Genomic DNA, 20,724 nt, shown 5'->3' on the forward strand with positions numbered 1-20,724 from the left:
TTTTTGTCTATCTCCATAGGGTAAGGGAATGAATGACCTGCCCTCTGGAGGAGGAGTCACATTTCCTTGCCACTAGAAACGCGCTGCCTGATGCAAATTACTATGTCTCTATTTCAGGTATTAGTTAGCAAATTAGAACTCTTCCTCCTTAAACCATTTTCTTTAATGCTGTGACAGACTTATAGTTGTATTACTCTTGATAAATGCTTCATCCTAAGGAGATATCAGTAGGAATAATTTCTCTCCAATTTATGCTTGTGTTTTACCAGTTAATTATTTTGAAATATTTTACACTATATTGCTGTCTCCTATTAAAGAAAAAAAAATGTCTTTAATTCTGCCCTCCCCCACTCCTGCCCACTATCCTGTCAGATTTTACATTTTGGGGTGTCATTTTTTTTTAAATGACATTTTACTAACTGAAACATTCATAGTTAAACCAAAAGAAAGAGGTACTATTTGCAGGAATGTTCTCCTTTGGAATATATATCACAGGTTTCCTTTTCCAGTTTATTTTACATTGCCTCCAACCAAATAAATCTGAGATTAAAATACAAAGTGTCCTTTGCTTTATATTCTATGTAACCAACCAGGTAATTTATACAGTGCGTGATGAAACTATACTGATGGGACAGAATCAATGGCATAGAAGGAAAACAGTCATCCATCACAGGACCACCTCGTATCAATCAGTGGGCAGCAGAGGAGACCAAACATGGGCCACGGCAAGCCATCAGCATGCACGCGCTTTCCTCTGTGAATTCTGCTGAAACATAGGTTATCCTGTTCATGGTAGCCTGCGGCCAAAGCCCAGGGGGAATAACTGCAAACCATAAACTTCTTGTTCTTTAACATTCTTTAACATTCCTAACAGGTAAAGAATGTCAATAGAGCTACCAGCATTTCCAGGGACTCTGACTTGTAAATACCTTTACTGGAGTAGATTCTGCAGTGAAAAATCCAGACAGGATGGTAAGGCAGTTTCTCACACCCCTCTTGATGATGCAGTATTGGGGAATTATATACTTCATGATGTGATGAAAATGATTTTTTTAACCTCCGACTTGGTTTATGAAGAATAGTGCCCATGCATGGTAAAGTAAAATTTCATTTACATAGATGACGAAGCGAGAAGACTAATACCTTCAGGACCTATCAAAGCTGGTAATTCATCAATTGGGTCCTTTTCAAAATGGATATAAATGCCACACCAAGCTATTTTAATGCAATGTTCTCTCAGAAATGTACACTGTGTACTAGGCACGTGGACTACAATGAGTGAAATTGACAAAAATTCCCTACTATTGTATAGTTTATATTCTAATCAGTGTGGTTTATATATTCTAATAAGTGCATTTTATTCATCTTTAAAGATCTAAGCCAAAGGATTTATACTTTCTTTTCTAAAGCATTAGATACTGTCAGTAACTCAGTTCAAATTTCATTTCCCTAAATAGGGCCACTATATGTATGTATGTGGGGGAGGGGGGGGGAAGGTTGTTCCTCAGTAACAGGGCTTTAACCTCAGGATCTCACACTCAGCTTTGCTCATGACTGGTGCTATACCACTTGAGCCATGCCTCCAGTGGCTCCAGGGCATAGATTTGTAAAATTCAACCGCCTTCAGAAAATATTTGCCTAATATCTGAGAAAGAAGAACAGGTGGAAGTCTCTTTCGGCTAATTACTTCACACAAGTTCTGGTGGGAGTGAAACTGCATGGGACTATCACTTTCAAACGTCAAAGTAGAAATAAAGTAAGCCATCTTCTTTTAGTTTGCTTTTCTCCCTGGTATTTGTTTCATCGCGTTCCTCGTTTGTAAATAAGGCCCATGAAAATCTCAAGTTCCGTGCAGCAGTCTTAAAAATTTTGCAAAGTGGCGAACAAAATGAGAGCTTATCCTTTAAAAACCCATCATTGATGTTTTTGATCAATAGTTGGCATCAATAAACCTTAGACATGTGGCCAAGACTGTTGGAGCCAGGCAAGGGTTTTTCTTAATTTGGATACTGATGTCACTGAGACAAAGAAAAGTGGGGTTGATTTGCAATAAAAGGGAAGTGATTATACAATCCATTCAGACCGTAAATAAACACTCCATTAAGTTATAAAGCTCCCTCCCTCTATATGTTCTTAGGAGGTTTTCCTGCCAGCCACTTAAGAGAATAAAAGAAAGCACTAATAATTTATTCAGCCAAAAGTGACTGAGTTCCTATTCTATGATCAGCACAAACTACCAAATCCTGAAATTCACTGTGCTCAGGGGTTGCTTACATCATCTTACTTCATCAATAAGCAACTCAGTAAGCCAAGTGTTGCAGTAATCCTCAAATTAGATAAATTTTAGAGAAATGATGTGAGTTTGTTATCTGAGAGTAGCTGCTGCTCTACTTAGTCTGTTGTCTAAACCATTCCATTCAACTGTTTTCAGATTCATTGCTCAGAATTATTTGCATCATTACCTAATATTTCTGGATAAACAAGGATTTTAAACATTTTGTACTGAATGGCTAAAGTTCAGAAGTTAGTCTGTTTCCCATATGACTTAGAAGTAGGGATGAAAACAGAATAGATTTTGATATCATATTAATTCTAAATTCCATGCAGAATTGTGAATAAAGTGACAATAATTACACAGCAGTTAACACTTGTGGAGTCCTCCTATATCCTTAAAAATTCTAATCACTATAAATGTGCAAACTCCCTTAATCTATACAACTTAGTGGGTCCTATCCTTCCCATATTACAGGTGTACAAGTGTAATATAGTGAAGAAACTTTGCTCAAGGTTCACAGCTAATAAGGATCAGGGAAAGGATTTAATCTAAATTTGCACATCTCTAAACCCTGGGTTTTAACTACACTATTCTGTCTTTTAATGTCAATTGAAGGAACAAAGGAAGGAGCCCTTAGTTGAAATTTTCTCAAACCCAAGCCATGCTTTGCGACTTGGAGTTTATCAGGCTGGTTCTGTGAATACATAGTCTTCCTTCTCCCCAGCAAGCTGCTCCTTCCGATCAGCAGTTGTGTGTTTAATTCTATTATTCTCCCTAGCATCTATGATGATACAGTGATTGTAACACACAGTCAACAAAAAAAAAAATGTATATAGGAGATCTATATGCCACATGTATGGTTTATATACTGCTGTCCACCAACGTTCTAATCTTTTACTTCCTCCCATCACTCACATTGCCATTCTCACCCTTGCTTCCTATTTGTAGCCCTATGACTTTTCACACCTAATCACAGCAGTTGCCTAAAGGTTCTGCCTAGGCGGGCGCCCTCAAATTCCATTTCATACAGTTAAGAATTTAGTTTATTAATGAGTCAAAGACTTCTTAAACATGGATCCTGAGCTTCTCTGAGTGATGCCCAAATCATGTCGTTGTCCTGGGCCAGCTTGTCCTCATTCAAATTCCAGACAAGCAATGGAACTCTTGCTAGTCATCTACCTACCTGCTTCCAAGACTACAGCTTCTGTCAACTAAGGAGAAATGTGTCTCATTATACTTTTATAGCATGTTATTCCACACGTCTTGCTCCTTCTCTCTGCATAGAAGATGTCATATATATATAATATCATTTATACATTATAATCTTAACTTTTTAAAAGAAGTTTAGGCATGTCAAATAACTATGTCAAATAATAACAGAGACCACATGTGTCATGATTCCTATGTGCCAAGTCCTCTAGCTCAAAGATTACTTGCATTGCCACTGAGTCTCTCAGCAATCCAGTAAGGAAGGTACTGCTGCTGTGTTATCTTGAGGATGTTCAACCCACAGTCATAGAGAATATGAACTCATTTACAACAAAATCCCAGCCCAAGCTATACTGCTCAAAGATTCTCTAAAAATAAACTGGTAAAAAAATTTATGTAACTCTGGAATAATTTTTCTCTTGACATTACTATTTTTACAATATTCAATGAGGGGATGACAAAACTCTAGAATGTATCATCTGAGTGTTTTTACTGAGGCAGGCTTTCTCTCCCAGAAATGCTATCCTGGTCTATCTCTACAATTTTTCAGCGTAGTGAACTTGACCTACATGTAGATAAAGCAGAATTGTAGGTGATACTAAGAATTCAAGATGCTTTGTTCTTTATACTGGACTATGATTCTGATACCCTAATAAATCATAACCCAGCACCAGCATTCATCATGAGCTTCTTCCAAGAAATTACCAGTTAAAAGGAGTCACCTTTTCTTAGAAATCTGCAAAATCATCCCCTTGGTTTCCACTGTTGTTCTCAGAACTTACTGTTAAACATTTTCAAAGTCCAAAACATAAGGCAGAACTGTCTTACATCTGCCTAATTATAACAGGTAGAAAAGCAATAAATGAATAAATGGTTATTTTATACCAAAAGAATCTACCTGTGACTATGTTACCAACATCTGATTGTACTACTGAAACTTTTACCAAGTCTTTTGTTTTCTAATAATATATGAATGCGGAGAGTTTATTCACCAAACTGCGGAGAGTTTATTCACTAAACTATCAAGTTCCTAAAAAGTTCTCATAACTATTGAGAAGTGAACATATTCTTCTTGTAAGTATTTTCATGGGTACAAAAGGCAGCCTCACTTTTAACAATGACATAGTTCACTAAAACACTTAAAATGTGAGCTAAGGACTGGGAAGGTGGCTCAGTGGTAGAGTGCTTGCCTAGCATGCACAAAGCCCTGGGTTCCATTCCTCAGTAGTACATAAACAGAAAAAGCCAGAAGTGGTGCTGTGGCTCAAGTGGTAGAGTACTAGCCTTGATCTAAAGAAGCTCAGGGACAATGCCCAGGCCCTGAGTTCAAGCCCCAGGATTGGCAAAAAAAAAAAAAGTGAGCTGAAAAAAACAATAGAATCTTTAAAATAATTTGTCATGTCAAACTTTGTAAATAATGGTTTCTATTTGTGTTTACCTAAAGATACCTCCATTTCCCAAGCCACACATTTAAAAAAAATAATTATACAAAACAGGATCAAAGCTAGGTTATTTATTGTCTTAGGAAAGCCTTTCTTCAAAATCTACCAAAAAAATCAAAGTTCTTTTTAAGAGTTAATATTTGATATATGAGTATGTATAGAATCTATGTTTTCTTGGAATACTCATTTCATGATATCATTTTGAGGCTGAGATTAGAAAGCTGGAGAATCAATGACTTGTTTTCCTGTGTTAAAGTCTCACCCCATAATGTGGTTTCATTATCTTGGCCTTACCTGGTGACTCTATATGTGGACTAGCATCAATAATCTAGAAAGAGAAAGGTTATCGTATGCTAATACATGCATATATTAATTGGAGAATTCATTAAAACAATTCCTGGCTCCCATCTGCCAAGTGATTTTGACTCACTGGGGCTAGGTGAGGCTCACAGGTAAGGCTCAATGTTAGTTTGAGAACCACACTTAGAGAATCATTCCAGAGCATTTAGATTGACTCAGAGTAAACAGTGAAATACTATTCCTGGATCACCATTAGTCTGTAGCATCGAGTTGCAGTTTGAAGACTTTTTTTTAAAACAAAGATCTTCAAAGAAACCACACTGTTTCAATAGCAAACTACTTTCTTTCATAAAAAGGAAAAAAAAATGAGCTTGAGGTAATGGCTCCTCTCTTGGAACTGAGAGCAAGCTGACTCTGGCTTGCAACAGCCAGTGCCATTCTTGATCTTGTATCATTTGGGAAAGTTGTGAGCAATCTCTGTCAAAAATGCACAGCGCACATTCCCACAAAGCCACTCACAGGGCTAAGGAGAAATTTCAGCTTGTCTGAACTTGTTTTTCTTATTTCTTCCCTCTGTAGGCTCTCATGCTTTTCTTTATTACAGAAAGGATCTAAAGACAAAGACAGATGATGTAATTTTAACAAATCCAGAAACTTTAAAACAACAAAAATCAAGCATTTCTGTTTAAAACAAGATTTCTAATTACCTCTCTACACATCCTCTCGTGCACAGAAAAATGTAAAATTATAATAGCCACTCCTCAAAAGTGTTTTTTATAAAATCACCCCGAAGTCACACTGCTGATAATATAACAGTCTTTTTGTGTGCATATGCATATGGTGTCTCTCGGAAGATCAAATATCAAAGACAAATGTGAAAACTAGCAGTTGCAAACTGAAATGCCTACAGCACAATTTAAGTAATATAAATTAATAGATGCAGCCAGGAGTGAGGAGAGTGGGAATTGAGAGCTCTCCAAACCTTACTGCAACAGAACTGCTGCTAATTAACTCCAGACCAAAGTCCAATGTTGATTACACCAACCTCAGGACTTTTTATCTTGGTTTTATTTTGTGATATGTTCAATGATTTTAACTCAATTACAGATGTGCTTATGACAAACTGAACAAATTCTGGATGGAGGTATGTCCCACCAAAAGTCTCTGGCAGGCAGAGAATTTTCCAGTTGAGAATTGAATTGACTCTAAGTGGGCTGGAGTTTGGACAGATTTGGTCGGCCTCAAGTTTGTCTGTAGTCTTTATGTAGAAGATGAAGAACCGTGGATTTTTGTCTTTTATGTGTAAGGAAGTGCAATGATTTTACGCTCAGCATTGTGAGACTATCAAAACTGCTTTGCTTTTCAGTGATTTCCTCTTTAGTACTACAAGGTACAAAAGTCCGGCAAATGCTTCAAAGCTGAGAAATTGCCCAGGATCAGGTTAATATCCTAATGCCTGCCTTTTCTCTAAGATATGGGTCTCTCTTGAATTGTGGCTACTTTTGTGGTTCCACATTCCAGTATTTCTCTCTCAGCCTTGAGAGATAAGCAAATGTTTCCCACCTTCTAGGTGTGATCTTCTGCCTTGTTTCTTAGCTGTTCAAGCAAGCCCCAAACTGGCACATTCCCTGAAGAGACAAGCCTTGGATGGCTACTGATTCACCATTCTGTAGATGCGTGTTCTTTGAAGTTTGGGGCTTCTTGACACTCATTTATGTCTTCCAGTTATTCTTGTGTCACATTTTGTTTACATTTGGCTTTTCTTTTCTTTTTTTAAAAAATTTTATTTTCTTGTAAAGATGCTGTACAGAGAGTTTACATCAGTAAGGTAATGAGTACATTTCTTGTCGGGCATTGTTACCCCCTCCCTTGTTTTTCTCCCACTAACCCTTCCCTCCCCTCCCTCCCTTCCACAAAGTTATAAGGTTCATTCCCAACATAGTGTCTTGTGAATTTGCTTTTTCTATTATTTACAAAGCAGTCCTGGTTAGTCACATACCACTCCCAACTTTGCTCAAAAGCAAAAGTCCCCAGAGTAATTTAATACAGTAATATAACCATTTCAGAGAAATAATGTCTCTTCTGAAATACGGATTTTGAGCTTAAATTTAAATACTTAATTTACATAAACCATATATGAATTATTGTATTAAGAACTGACTACAATGTAATTATATCTATGAACAGATATAAGGTATATATATGTGTGTATGTATATATATATATATATTTACATGTTCTGGTCAAACAAGACATCAGCTAGTTCTTTTGGTTTAGTGATTTCCTTTAAGATAGATATGTCAGGCAATTTTTGCAATTTGTCAGCGGCCTAAAAGAAATTTCTAGTAACCATAAATCAGTGTTGTAGCGCGGAGTATTTGAGACTCTCCAGATAAATATTTGATGATAAATGGATAGGCAGAGAAATGGTTTTATCTAATACAGAAATAAAAGAAATGCTAAGACACCCATCCTTAATGCTTATCAAGAAGCAAGATGATAATGTGTTGATTGAGTATCCCCCTGCAGTTTCTAGAACAGGTCCCACTTGAAAGAGATGGAGACTTACATGGGGTCACCATCTGACTTCAGTCTTTCTGTACAATGCAGTACCCTGGATGAGTATGTACCCTGAGGGATTCTCATTACCATGTGTCATTTCCCACCCAAGACTTCTAATAGTTCTGAAAATTATCTATAGAATAAAGAAAAAATAACAAGAAATTCTCAGTATCCAAAAGTTAGAAGGTTCTTTCAGAATACTTGTTAGGCTATCTAGCCTAAGGAGTAAAGAGCTTTCCACCGTGTGGTCAGTGTGAGAACCGAGCAGAGGCCTTGGTATGGGATTGATCATGGTAACTATTAGTGCAAATTTCTCTAGGATTGCAAATGACTACAGCAGCAGGTTCCTGTCAAGAGGTGTGTTTCTAGAATATTCCTTAACATGCTATACCCCATTAATATAGTTAAGAGAAAATGTCCTGGTATTTAAATGATAGGGCTGTGGTAAGACATCAGAACATGCACATAGGTTAACCAATTATTTGATTTCTTTTTTACAATTGTCAAGTTTTAAGATTAATTCTCAAAAATAGCTCTTAGCAACAAAGAAAGACGTGGTGTATATATCAAATGCATAAACTAGTGGCCAAAAAAAAAAAAAGGCAATCGCTATATGTAGCAGGAGCAGTGTCAAGTATATTCAATGAGCCTGTTCATCTTCACAATAACTCTTTGAAGTAAATACTGTCATGATCCTCATTTTTCTGTATGAGGAAAATGAAGCTGAGAGCAAATGTACTCAGGGTAGTAAACAGTAGTCTCAACTTGATACCAGGTCTCTGCAAGTCATATCAAAAGCTCTTAACCATAGCACATTACTGGCCTCTTGGACTACATTTATCATTTTAATGTCTAGCTGCATATTCCCTACACTTTCATAATGTGACTACGGGTTATGGACATGTGCCTTTCCTAGCTGTTTTTACATTCGGAACTAAATATAAAATTAATGACATCCTGGGAGCCATGATTCTTCCCTAGCACACCTCACTAAGAACATGGTTTATGAAATCTTTATATCTAGGTGAAATGTGTTTACTAAGGCTTGCCAGGAAGCTCATTTTATGAGAATATTACACACAGGCAATATAAATTACTATAAGGCCAAGAACTCCTCATTCCAACCAGTGCTTTCCCTCCAACTAATTTAGTACATTTGGAAAATAAAGTACCTGATCTCTTTCCTTTCACAAGTTAGTAGACCTGTGGAAAGATCAATCATCAATACAAAAAAAGAGTAGGTAAATTCTAGATGTGGTGTGGGAATCTGCTCTCTTCTGTACTAATGCTGTCTCTAACTACATACTGGTGTATAGACCAAGTATCTCTGAGGAGATACAAAATGGTCTTGATTGCTCAGAACCTTCACGCCGAAAATCTTCATTTCCATGAGCATCTGTTAAGTACAGAGGAATGTGAACAGGATTCTGCCTTATAGCTATGCAACTTGGAGCAAGTCATACTGGGTGACCAGTCTCTTCAGTGGAATGAAGAGGACAGTTCTCTTGTGATGTTCCTATAGAGGTGATATGGCGCTTTGAAAGATACTCAGTCATAAGTTCATATATGTGCAGATACACACATGCACAATGTACCTGTATCCCCATGAGCTAAGCCATCCGTATTCAAGTGACCAAGGCGTGGAGAGCAGGTAGACTTCCCTGTGTTATAAAACAGAAAATTTTCTCCCTGTTTACCACACTCATATTTCCCCCTCTTTACCATTTCATGTTTTATCTGAATATTTGGGGGGAAAATTAAGCAAAGAAGTCTGACTGTCCAGTCGGCAGTCTCAATGGTTATTTGGTTATTTTGCAGGTGTCAGGAGAACAAAGCTAGTAGGTTTGGCCAATTATAGCTATGTGAAGAAAAAATAGTTCAAAGGAACAAAGCGCTTACCACAAAATGGCAAAGATAATGGTCTTCAGGCCCACGTGGGAGGCTGGGAACATTCAGTTCCAAATTTCTGCAACTTGCTTAACTTCAAACCCCAGGCACAGTTCAGTGAGGGGAACCCTGGCTGATGCTTCAGGACTGATGATTTTTCATCTGTTTACTTGCTCAGAGGGAAATCAATAATATTCCACTCCTCATGTCTGTATTTCTGTGAGATTTCTCATATAAATGTCCAAACCTGAGGGGAGAAATGTTTTAACCACGTACTTTCATATTAAGCCCTGCATAAAAATTTAGACTGCACCTCAAAGAAGAGAAAAAAATGCAGCAGTATCTGCCCACTTGATAAAACCACACTAATTTGAGTCATTCTTGAGCTATGCAATAGTGACTCACCTAGAGTATCTCATTTAAACCTCAGAAAACTCTGAAAACATTGGAAACAGGCCTACTTGATACATGCAAAAAATGAGGCTTTGGGCATGCACAAAATACATAAATTAGTGGAAAGTAAGTATAGCATTAGTGATTGTTAAGGAAGAATTTAACATAACATCATTGTTATACTAAAAAGATACTTCATGCAAGAATTATAACTCAGTGGCAGAGCACTTACTTACCTAGCATGCCCAAAGCCATGAGTTTGATCCCTAATACTGCTAAAAGACAGGTAGGGGGAAATAGATACTAGAATTTATATAAGGCCAACAGGATGTAGCCAAACAAAGGTATTTAAAGTGACCAGTTTAATGAATTCAGAACAATGATTAGTAATTAACACATCAATCTTCAGAATGTCAATGGATAGTTCTAAAGTGCTAGAGCTTGCCAGAAAAGTTTCTCCTCTTGAGTTGATTAAATATTCTTTCTAAAATCTTATTTACATTATTAATTCGCTCAGCAACCTCTCTCTGCAGAGAAGTGTTAACCTCTACCTGGTCCCTGAGGACTTACAACATATTTTTAATTAAAACGGTCCTGAACAAATTGAGTTATTATTTGTTACAGGTTTTATTATTACAGCATTAATTCCAAATAAGGTAGATTAAAAAAAAACAAAAAAATAGGTACATTATAAGTATGCAAATGTGCTTGCCTTAAATATCAGAGTATCTTAAACTGATGTAAGGAAGTAACTCCAAATTATTAAAAATAGACAATGAGTCCTTTCTACAGTTCCTTTGAATGATTTATAACAACAAAGAATGTAATGATCTGTCAAAAGTTTACAAGTTCAAAGTGTAAACTGAATACTGTAGGAAAAGCCAAAACAAAATTAAACACCATTAGAAAGCTTATGACACTTGGCTCTCTTATGATCCAAATTATACTAAGGGAGTTTTGTACATAATGATGCAATTATATGCTGTCTTGAATAGTTTAATTATTTTATGCCTGAACAGATTTTTTTTTAAATCAAGTGCCCTGTAGAATGGCTAAATGTGAATACTTCTAACCTGGCTTTGAGCCCTTTCACTAATAGGCAATTTTCATTGGACACAGAAGAGACTTTGCTTTAAAATAGCTAAATAGTTCTCTTAATTCTTTCACTTCACTTTGCGTGTGTGTGTGTGTGTGTGTGTGTGTGTGTGTGTGTGAGTGCATCTGTGCTGATACTAAAACTTGAATTCAGGACCTGAGCACTGTCCTTTAGTTTTTTTGCTCTACCACAGCTCCACTTCTGTCTTTTTGGTAGTTAATTAGAGATAAGTGTCTCACAGACTTGTCCTTCCCTAGGCTGGCATTGAACCATGACCCTCAGATCTCAGCCTCCTAAGTAGCTAGGAGTTCAAGCATGAGCCATCAGCACCTGGCTCACTTCACTATTATGATCTCATAGGCTACACTTTTTCCTCAGCATTCTTTGCAAGAATGTGGAATTCATGCATTCATTCTTTTCATTGCTCTATACTGCCTTCCACAAGGCAGACAACTGCCAAGATGAGCTATGTAAATGATGCTAATAAGAACATCAAAGAAAAGCAATAAATCTTCCTGGAGTAGCTCAATCTGAAGAGAGAGCAATTGCAGAGGAAAGGGGGAGAGAAAAGTGAGCAATGGGTTTCCAGATTCTACTGGGGAAAACAATTACCTACAGCATTACTCAAGAAAAGCTTTGAAGAAAAGATGTCTCATTGGGTTAAGAGACTGATCTTAGGAAAGCAGTCTACAGCGACTGATCACACTAGAACCCTGGCCTCACTGATGAGAACCATTATCATTGTCATCCATGAAGTCATTTGCTGTGTCACATCTTGGCACAGGAATGCTCATTTGTTACAATTATCTCTTCCATCTGACATGAAGAGAAAGCAACCGGAAAGCAACTTCTAATACCCTGGGAAGCTTCTCCAAATAATTAAAATTCTAAAACGTCCCTCAAGCTGAAAGCAGAGGAGACCCTTTGTCAAGGGCAAACTCTACTAAATAAGCAGGCTCCTGTTTGTTTTCTCCCAGCATAAGGTCTTAAGCTCACAATTCCCACAGCACTGAAAATCATTCATTATTCAATCTAGCCTTTAAAGTCCCAAACCTGTCTTATAGAGAGGACTACCACTTAGTTCTTAAGGACATCTGGACCCTTTCCAGGCAATTGTCACTGTGCAAATATTGTGACACTCATTACCTCATCTCTTATGATCTTTCCCAGAAAGATGTTACTAGCATCAAGAGCTTTAGAGATAAGGAAACTGGCATGCAGGTCCATTATTTAGGTTTCACAGGTATAAACGTATTCAAGTTGTTATTTCAACCCAACTTTGAACTCAGCTACTATACATTATAGTTTCTGTACCTTAATATTTTCTTTTCTTTCCTTTATTTTTAAATAATATTCCTCAAGTTCAAATTTCAAGTTAAACATGATGGAGGTGATTAGTATAATCTAAATAATAGGTACGCATATGTTTACTGTTAAATTCTTTCACTGTTTCATTAGTTTGACTGTTTCTATAAACAAAGAATCCCATAGAATTCAAGTGAAGATGTGGTAGGTTGAGCAGGGTAATCGAAATTCTTGCCTGAAATAGGAAGCTGACATCTGAGGATTGTGGTATGAAGCCAGCCAGGATAGAAAAATCTGTAAGATGCTTTTCTTTAATCATCAAAAAGCCAGAAGTAGAACTGTGGCTCAAGTGGTTGAGCTCCAGCTTTGAGAGGGGAAAAAAAAGCTAAGAAACAGCACCCAGGCAGTGAGGAAAAGAAAAGATTATCCAGCCACTAAAATCAAATACTAGAGAAAAAGTCAATTATCAACCTTAATTCAATTGGGTTATCAGGAGGATCAAACAGGACTCACTTTTATCCAAAGACTGAACTGAATTTTTCATCAAGGTCTTAGACAACAAGGACCACTTATCTCTTAATAGAGTTTGAGATCTTCTCATCATAGTACTTCAACTCAACAATCATCTCATGGACCATTTACAAGGTGCTAGGTGGCTTTCATCAGAAAACAAAAGCACCTTTCATAGATACAAGGGTTGTAAACCAACCAACTGAACCAACCACACATCAGTAGAGGATTGTTAGAAGAAAATGAGATAACAGTTTTCTTAGCATAGTGCCAGGCACACATTATACATTATATTCATAATAACTATTATGAATATAACTGTGAATTCTAAAATGTCATCTAACTTTCATGGGACCAATATCATATACTAAATGCCCTTTTCTTAAAAGTTATGCATTAAAGGGAGAAATAGCTAAAACAAATGGCTAGCTTAAACAAATACTTAATAGTAATAACCTCATACTCAAAAATTTTAATGAAAGTTGGTCAGCGGGGAGAGATAGATTCTAGGATTAGTCTGATGCCACACAAAGTAAATTCATTGTAAGAAAAACAGTAAATTTTATTTTAAAAGGTCAAAATCCATTATTAGGCACACATGCTTACCAAATGCAACTCCAAAGAAATATCATTAACCATTGGGTAAACTGTATCTTACAAGTGGCTGGGCACTGTAATGAACTGATTCACTTAATTATTCTACTAAGCCAAAGGCTGCCCAATACATCATGCACAGCAAGACGATGCCAGTCCGCTAGAATAATGGGAAAATTTGGCATAGAAAGGGCCACCAGACTCAATTAAATCACATCTGACCAGATGCCTCAAGATAACATTGGCTCACAGGTGGATTTGTAGAACACAAAATACAAGCATTACTTTTAAATATTTATAGACATAAATATTTAAAACTGTGCCTCTTTTTTTTTTTTAACTTACCATACGGGCTTAAAGAGAATAGAAAAGATGCAAAGTCCTGGGGACCTGAAATGAATGGTTGGCCAACACCTGTACCTTTACTGAAGTCAAACCACATTTATTTCCCACTTCCTTTGCCACATTGACTCCTGCCGCTTCCCAAGACCACATCTGACTTGTTACTTCACTTCCATACTGACTGGAGACATAATTGTCAGTTCTGTAAAGTCACACCTTAGGGGAACACTGTGCCCCTTCTTGAACACAACACTAATTATGGAAGTAACTTGTGTAGTCTCTTGCACCAAAGATTTCAGCCTTTAACTTGACTTCCCCATAATTCACTGTATTTCAGCAATTAAATTAATGGCGGTGGCAGCAGCAGTATCAGCAGCAGCAGCACTGAATCCTTTAAACCCCTATGGGCTTGTTCCTTTGATTAGACAAGATCAAGGAAGAGGCAGCTATTTGCAGGCAGATTAGAGGGGGCCACTTTTTTTTTTTTAATTGCCATCAGTGCTGGAGACTGAAAGGTCGTATGTGTTGACATCACACCCATATCCAGATGTGATAGTTTACATTGAGGTTATCCTGAAAGGCTTTAAGGACAGCAAGAAGACCATATGGCTGGAGAGGCACGTAAGACCCTTACACACTTCAAGCCGTTACCAGGCAGGTTTCGATTCATTAATGCCTGTTTTCTCAGTCCACCCTCACAGCCACCTGCAAGTGTAGAGACTTATGCCTGGGGGTCATCCATCCTTTAATCTTCTTTTGTGGTGGAAAGAAGCTCGTTTTCATAATATGCTCAGCAGTCATTCCCAAACCTATTTAAGAGTATTTATGTTAATGTTTTTAGTACATTAATGCAACTACATAGTCACACCAGAATCTACTGAGTAAGCCTTCTGGGGGTAGAGCTCAGAACTATGGAGTCTCAAAAAAAATTCCCAAAGTGATCCTAGTAATGAAACTTTGCAGAAATGCATTCAAAGGCAAAGGAACAACAGGTGGGAAGCAAATAAACAAACACTCAACTAACTAAAGCAGAGGGAGCTGCGAAAGGCAAGCAGCATGGGTTTTGTTTTGTTTTTTTTTAATCTCTGTTCTCCACCAGCTGGTCAAGTGGACAAATTACTTCATTTCTGTGAATCTCAGTTTCCTAAACCTTAAAATGGGATGCATCTACCAGAGATAAGCCACTAAGCATTGGACAGAAGTTAGCTGCCATAAAGTATGTGGATTATTTTTGAACCAGATTTCAGAAATTGTCAAAAGTAAGGCTGATTGCACAAGAGTAAGCAAGTTTCCCACAAGGCAACCATTTGCATTTACTAGATTCTTTTCACTTAGTGTTTATTAGGGTAAACATAATGAATACAATGAGTAAGTTAGAATTAAAAGCTGCTTTACTTAATAAGTTAACTCTAAGACACTCAATTGTCTAAAAATAACCTTCCTGAAATTAAAAATAAAGCTATGCATTTTATGATTACAAATTGCATCCTAGTTTCATAAAAGTTTACATGTACTGGGGTGGGGTAGAGATGGGGAATTTCATGCCTCAGCTAGTGAAAAATCTGCAAATACAAACCAGATAGGAAGTCTTCTCTTGAATTGCAATCTGCAGAAAAAGAAGCCTAATAAATATCTAGGGGACCAAATGATTGGGGAAACACTGCTGAGATAACCTTCATTTTAGAGATGCACAGACCAAGCAATCTAAAGACTAAGAAATCCATCAACAACTGTATCTATTGAACTTATTATGAATTTCCCTTTGGGGAGCAAATATTACCAAGACATATTTTGAGAAACATTAAAATAAGGCAGATTTTCTTGGCTCACCTAATTATGAAAATAATTATCCATGTACCCTGTCTTGTCAGAATACCAAGTCAATGGATAGGGAAGGGAGTTCTATGTCTTGGGATGTTAACCATTGACCACAAGAACCATAACTTCCTAGCCAGGTGCTGGTGGCTCAGGCCTGTAATACTAGCTACTCAGGAGGCTGAGATCTGATTATCATAGTTGGAAGCCAGCCCAGGCAGAAAAGTCATCATGAGACTCATCTCCAGTTAACCACTCAAAAACCAGAAATGTAGCTCAAAGAGGAAGAGCACTAGCCTTTAACAGAAGAGCTCAGGGATAGTACCCAGGCCCTGAGTTTAAGACCCACAACTAACAACAACAACAACAACAAAAATCATGGCTTCCTTACAAGGAAAATACTCTTTGTTTGTGGTTTATTTTTTAATTGTCATACAAAAGTAAGGAGAGCTATTACTTTTGCAAGAAACTGTATGAGAAAGGGAAATTCCTGAGTATTTAGAATGGATAATAATTTGATAGAATTGTTTATTTTTAAAATTCCCAATGGTAAGTATGAAAACTTAACTGTTTATTCAGACCCACCTTGGTGAAATAAATACATTCAATAAACACAGAATATAGGCAGCTTTAATTTTATGTGAAGGCCAGAAAGATCCATTTTGCCACAAACATGTATCATCCATATGTGCTGTGATTTACAATCCCCAAAGCATTAAAGTTTAAATTGTGAATCGACTGTTTTGGATTCATTGGAATTCTGATCCAATAGTCACTCCAAAATAGATGCAGGCTGAAAGACAGTTTTCCACATTTTAAAGCCAGATGGCCCATAAGAGCTAAATTTTTTTTCCTTCGTTGTTCATAAGAAAATTCATTCTGGAAGTTGTGAATCAGCTTGAGTAAGCTTTGAGTTGAAGGAATCTTTACTCATTATTCCCAAAGTTAGGACTCTATTTAAAGGAAATACATTTTAAATTTGAAACAATGTCAAGAAAGAATTTATCGAACAACCCTGGCACATTAAACCTTTCTTTAGGAAAGTCCCCAAATGCTAAGAATAAAAAGTTGTCTTATTCTTTTTCATTCCACTATGTAATCTAGTCATTTTTCTTCTTATTGAGAAATGGAATTCTTATTTGAATTAATACTAGAAGTGCCAAATGAAGTTGGAAGTGCCAAAGAAAGTATGATTGTTTTAGTAAGTGGCATGGCATTAAATATGTTATTCAATAGGAAGCCTTAGTCATAATTTTCCATTTGATTAAAGCATTATAAAAATCAGTTCTTCCACTTCTAATCTAAACATAGTAGAACCTCAAGACCTAGAATATAGTATGTAACACTCTTTAAGAAACTTGCCTCTTAGGATCTCATTCTTCTTATGGATAGATTATCCAGCAGCCTATGGAGACATGCTGATACTAAATGTTATAGGTGAATGGCATCAAGCAACTGATAACAAAGAATATACACTTTGTTCTCATCATAGTTAGCATAGTCAGGGGTTTAAGTTGAAAGGTAGAAACTGTAGAGTAGCCTTCAAGATCGTATGTTATATCATATTATGATGTCAATGACATCATCACTTCACACTATTCCCTATTTGAGATGAAAAGGTTGAAGACTATTCTTCTCTGCAACGTACTTACATCCATGCTCATTAGGCATTCACAGGTGATCTTCATCTAACTGCCTTGGAAAAAGACCCACCATTTATTCTGGGTAAAAGCTGAAAAGATACAGTCAAGACTGGGAGATCAAATACCAGCCATACTCCTACCTAACCAAAACCACTCTACTTCAAACCTCTTTGATACCTGGAGCACCAAAATAAAATTATACTGGATTACAAAGAGAGATGCACCGTAATGATTAAAGTGTGAATACCACTAATTTAGTTAAAAAGGAACATATATTCAAGACAAGGCTCAACCTCACATTAAGCTCAGAATCCTGCACAGGTTGTCATGTTCTTCCTTCAATCAAAACATCCAGAACAAAGGGCCAACATTTTGGTGCCCAGGTGCTAGGTAAGAACTACCAAAACCTCTGTGCTGTGACATAGTAAAGTACTAACTTAAACATCATAAATTTCCTAACTTAGGGCTAACACCTAGTAAAAAAAAAATCATGAATAGTGCCAATAGTGGGCTAGGACCTGTGCCAGGAGCAAGAGGGACAGCAGAACTGTGCCAGGAGCAGGAGCCCTCACTAACCTGCAGCTCATAGTCTAATATAAAGATGATCATTAGTCATACAATACAAAGAGCTACCTTGTGGTGAGCTCTTTCTATGTATCAGGTGTCATTCTAAAGTCAACTCATTTAATCTCATCCACACTTCTGAGAATGAGGCAAAAATGTTTATCACCATTTTGTAGAAGACCCAATAAGTGATACAAAGATTGCAGGGCTACTGAGGAGCGGAGTGTGGTCTGAGACCAGCCTGTGCCAGGCTCTCAACCATCACATCCCATCTCTTCTCATACACATGATCAAAAAATGAATGCAAAACACAGGCAGAGCAAGTCTTCCTGAAGTCAGGGAATGACTGGGTCTAAGTAAGTCCTGTTGTTTTCACAGACATCCTGACCCCTAACCAGGTGATGGGGGCTGCCCACCCAGCTTCCAAGCTCTAGAGGTAAGACAAAGCCATCCTTGGAATTGCAGATAAACCATGCTGTTTAGCCTCAGTAAATTCCCACCTGAATCCTAAGAGGCTGGGGCAGGGACTTGGATGGGGATACTGAGCCTGTCAGTCCTGTGCCTGGAACTTGGGAGACTCTTGAGTCTCCTGGGACCCTGCCCCTAGACCTCACCAATTTGTGGGGGAGACCAGAACAGACACCTTCATGCCAGACTTTGTGTGCTGTGTCCTGTCTCCTGGCCCTCAGCTCTCCATTGGGGTTGATATGAGTTGTTGGTATTGTTTTCCTGCTCTTTCTTTCCTCTCCTGCTCTCACAGCTCAGTTTTCAACCAGTGTTAAGTGTATTTGAGGGTTGCAGATCTTTGTGACAACAGTCTGTTTGCAGATGCCGGCCTTTTAATAAAGACCCCCCAATTCAACCTCTCAAAAAGTCGCTTCCTGTATCTCACTTATTGGATTCACCTTCCAACATTCCAAAGAGAAGAATGGGGTGCTAAGAGTCTCTAATCAGGAATCTGACAGAAGCAGGGAAAATCTTACTAAGAAAATGATACTGTGATTAAAAACTGAAGGAAGAGTGGTGACAAAGGGAGGTGAGCCTTGAGCCAGAGATAAAAGCAACCACAAAAGACCCATGGAGGGGGAAAAGGCTTAGAGAGAAGATCAGGATGCCGACATTCAGGAGAAAGAGTGCAGGAGGGTGGCAAGCACTGGGGAATGGTCACTGGGAGCTACTGGAAGCCAGGTACTGCAGAGCCTAAGACTCCTGGGAAGCCGTGGGGGAGTGCAAGAGGAATCTCTTGGCCATACGTTGAGGTTCAAGTACCATTCCAGCTGCATCTACATACAGGGACAACTTTTGCTCCATGTCAGGACTGACCCAGCCCAGTCTTCCCAACATAGAGATCAACACAAAACCAATCTTGATCTGAATTATTCCTTATAACCCTGGAGGAGCTGCCTCAGAATGCCTGTGCTGTGCATCCCTGAGGTAACAACCGTGCAGGTCATTTCTACGTCAGCATCAAAAGCTGGAGGAAATATTTTTGATCCTAGGTTTTAGCATAGAAGAGGAAATTTTGAGACGAGAACATGTTTCAAAATAATGTTACTCTCTTCAAGAATGTAGAAGTGGCAGGAGGAGACACATGTATTATATTATTAAATATCATGGGACATTTGTTCACACTTAAAAGTATGTGTTATCACATGTGAATGCTGAGAAAAATCTCAACATTCTCGTCTCTTGAACATCAGGGTTATTTGTTTTTGTTTTTTTAAAGAAATCTTCAAGTTGATGGAAAATTGTATATAAATATATATGCATGTATACACTTGTCTTCCAGGTGAGAAATTATTTTTTGTTTTAATAAAGATTTAATCACATTTCTAAAGTTTTTATTTATAAAGCCAACAACTGAACACCATGAGCAAAACTCTGCAACGTATGGTCTTCCTGTCACAATGACAGACCCTAAAACTGTAATTCCTTTAATAGTGATTAAATACATGGTTTTGCCCTCCTTACATCTCTTTCTATAGTCTTCTTTTTCTGATCACAACAAGAAAACCTTTAGAAAATCCACCAATTACTGGAAGAAGGTAGATTAAACCATGAATTCTAAGATCAGGATCTTTCAAAATCGTCCGTGCAGGAGAAGTTACAGCATGTTCTGATGAGTTGTTAACGACATGGCCATAGCCTGGAAGTAAAAAAAAAACCCAAACCTGGATGTGGCTTTAGGCCATTTGTTTAACTCTGCTGGGCATCAACATCCACAAATGGAAAATAGAAAATAATATGCATGTCTTACACTTCTGTGGTAAGTCGAAATAATTAACACAGAGCCCTGCACCAAAAACAGTGAAGGAGTAGCAATAATTTATTATTTGCAAGGTAGCTGACACACATAAGGGGGAACAATACCCATTCTGGGTTTGACCCAGAACCCTTCTAGTCAGTCAGTAAAGGAAGTCTATTGTATCAGAAGTCACTCTCGTGGGAGGTCATACCATTTGTCCTTCATCTGCAGGCTAGCAATGTCACCACAATGTCCTAATTTGCCCCTGAAATCCTTTGAAAGCCTTTGAGTACATAGAAGCAAAACTGCTCACTTAATAAGCGACACTAGGACTGAACTGAGTTTACTAAAACATCCTTGTCTCTTGCTCAAAAAAGGCATGACCCAAGGAACAGAAATAGATCTCCCCAGGTCTTCTTGAATTCCTGACATCAATAAAAAGCCTGCAGGCTAAGACCAGACACTGAATGTTCCACTGTTGAATTATAAGAGAGGCAAAGTCATGTTTTAGATAAAGGGATTCGTTTGGTATGAATGATCCT

General features: G+C 37.7%; 1 protein-coding gene across 7 annotated transcripts in view; it reads right to left on the minus strand.

Moving 5' to 3' along the window:
• Fhit (fragile histidine triad diadenosine triphosphatase) overlaps positions 1–20,724 on the minus strand; it is a 1,324,198-nt gene that overhangs the window by 661,068 nt on the left and 642,406 nt on the right. The window lies entirely within an intron of this gene.

The sequence above is a fragment of the Dipodomys spectabilis genome, unplaced genomic scaffold (genome assembly GCF_019054845.1).
Source record: "Dipodomys spectabilis isolate Male_0828 unplaced genomic scaffold, ASM1905484v1 ptg000054l, whole genome shotgun sequence".
NCBI lineage: Eukaryota > Metazoa > Chordata > Mammalia > Rodentia > Heteromyidae > Dipodomys > Dipodomys spectabilis.